The 2,196-nt window shown below is 53.3% G+C and overlaps 1 protein-coding gene across 1 annotated transcript in view; it reads left to right on the forward strand.

Annotated features, from left to right (window-relative positions):
- The window catches only part of DLX2 (distal-less homeobox 2), a gene marked incomplete at its 5' end in the record, with an annotated part of 5,530 nt that overhangs the window by 2,014 nt on the left and 1,320 nt on the right, over nucleotides 1-2,196 (forward strand). The window lies entirely within an intron of this gene.

Genomic DNA, 2,196 nt, shown 5'->3' on the forward strand with positions numbered 1-2,196 from the left:
TTTTTTCTGCTCCGCCGTTCCCAGCCCGCGGAGCTCTCTCCCAGCCGCCAACTCGCCCCTGAGCTCTCTCCTCATCCATCACCAGTGGAGTTTTTATTTTTATTTTTTAAAAGTTTAGGTGCCTTTGCGGATGACCTCATTTTGATGTTGGGGGGAAAAATGATTTTTTAATATGTGGACACTGCAAAAAAAATGTGTTTAAATTATCTTTTTTAAAACCTATTCAGGGTTATTAGCCGGGACTTCGACATAGAGTTTGTAAATAAAGGTGTCCGTGCAGGTTTCCCCACTGATGTATTTGTATAAAATACTCATCTTTTCAGACTGTTTTGTAAACCCTCACTTGTGAACTCTCCGGTTTAGCAGTGACCTCAGCAGCCCCTCCGTTTTATTTGTCCCTTAAAAATGTTCTCAGTTAAGCTAAGCTACTGATTTGGATTTGTTATATCTTATCCTAAAGTCTTTGTTCTTGAAATGAAAGGTATTTGGGGGTTATTTATTATGAAAACAACATGCTCTTCATGTTGACTTTACACTATGAATATATTATTTAAATAAATTATTGTTTTCATTGGATGTGTGCGTTTTCACCTTGGTGGCACGCACGGCCTGGAGCCTCCAGCCCCTTCCCAGGCGGGGATCCTGGTCAACCAAGGGTGACCTGTACATCTTCCTGCGGCTGTGGGAGCAGCGAGTTGCGGTGAGGACAGGACAGGCTCGCTCCTCAGGCCCGGTGGAATGTTCGCGCTCTGCCCCCATCCGCGTCTGGACGCGGGTTTCGTCTGCTGGAGGCGCAGTGAGTGACTCAGCGCCCGGCGGCTCCGTCTCCGCCCTTTCTGCCCGGCCGGCGCCGGCGCCCTACGCCTGGGAGGTCTCCGCCGCCTCCGCGTCCAAGGTGCTGGCCCAGCGGTGCTTCCGAGCCCCCGCGGGGAACCTGCAGCCGGAGCCCCAGCGCAGTGGAAGCTGGGGGTCAAACCCCTACAGCGGCCCCTCCCCTCTGTTTGCCCCGCAGCCCGTCTGGGGTTGGCTGAGTGCAGAACTCAGTGAGTCACCCAGCCCTCGGGAGACGCGGTTGGCTGCTCTGGAATGCACGGCGACCTCAGGCACGGGGCTTCCCCTGCGCACATCCATCCCACACCGTAACCTCCTAGACACATCGATACTGCCACGCGCTCTCAGACACACAGTCACGCGCTCACACTGAACCATACCCCGCGACACAGATGCACACACAGTGATATACACGCTCACTGTGCACACTCGTGCACACAGGCACACTCACGTGGAGACGGATGCTCAGTGCTTAGGCAGTGGCCTCTTCCCACCTCACATTCTCTGAGGAGAAAGGTTCACACATCATTCAGCTCTGCTCTCCACCTTGGGTCTCACCCAACTAGCTTCCAGCTTTTGGAAGTGACCCTACTTTCTGGCATTCTCTGCGAAAGCCAGGGGTAGGTGAGTATCGCAGGCCTGAACTTAAAGTTCCCTTTTCTTGAAAGCCTTGGGGCCTGCCGTTGGAAGCTTCCTGGCTTCACTCAGGAGCTGTGTGACTTTGGGCTCCCCGCTTTACCTCTGTGTTGTGGGGTGCATACCTCTAAGATAGGAGAAATAAAAACAGCTATCTCAGAGTCATGAGCATTTAATGAGGCCATGATGTAACACAGTGCCTGGCACATAGTTAGCACTCAATACATTTTTGCTATGAGTAGTTATAATGCTTGAGCCCAGTGCCCCCAGACAAGAGGGCTTTACTTTTCCTTGCAATTAGGAGGCTCAGAGTTAGCCAGAGGACTTTCCAACCTCCTCTTGTGTGGAAGGGCAGCACGCTGAGGCTGGGAGACCCCTGGCCCTTTCGGACATGAAAGGCTTAACCTTGGGCATCCTTTCCACCGGGCTGGACTCTTCTGGAGAGGAGGTTGGCAAGCCAGACAACCCTGCTTGCCGGTCCAGGCCTCCTTTTCTCTAGGATGGCGAGTCCGTTCATCCTGTGGTGTGTCTTCACTCACCTCTGCCCAAAAGACAGACATCAGACCGGAGTGAGTGTCTAGGGCTCTAGGCGCAGTGGCATCATCCCGAGCGGAATTCCAATTTTTCCGGCCAGGTTGTTTTGGGGCCTGCACCGAGCCTGCTTTACAACCGAGTGTGGTCCAGGGAGTTGGGGCTCTGCAGAAGGCAGGGAGGTTACACCACCCTGCG

This window comes from Myotis davidii, unplaced genomic scaffold (genome assembly GCF_000327345.1).
Source record: "Myotis davidii unplaced genomic scaffold, ASM32734v1 scaffold370, whole genome shotgun sequence".
NCBI lineage: Eukaryota > Metazoa > Chordata > Mammalia > Chiroptera > Vespertilionidae > Myotis > Myotis davidii.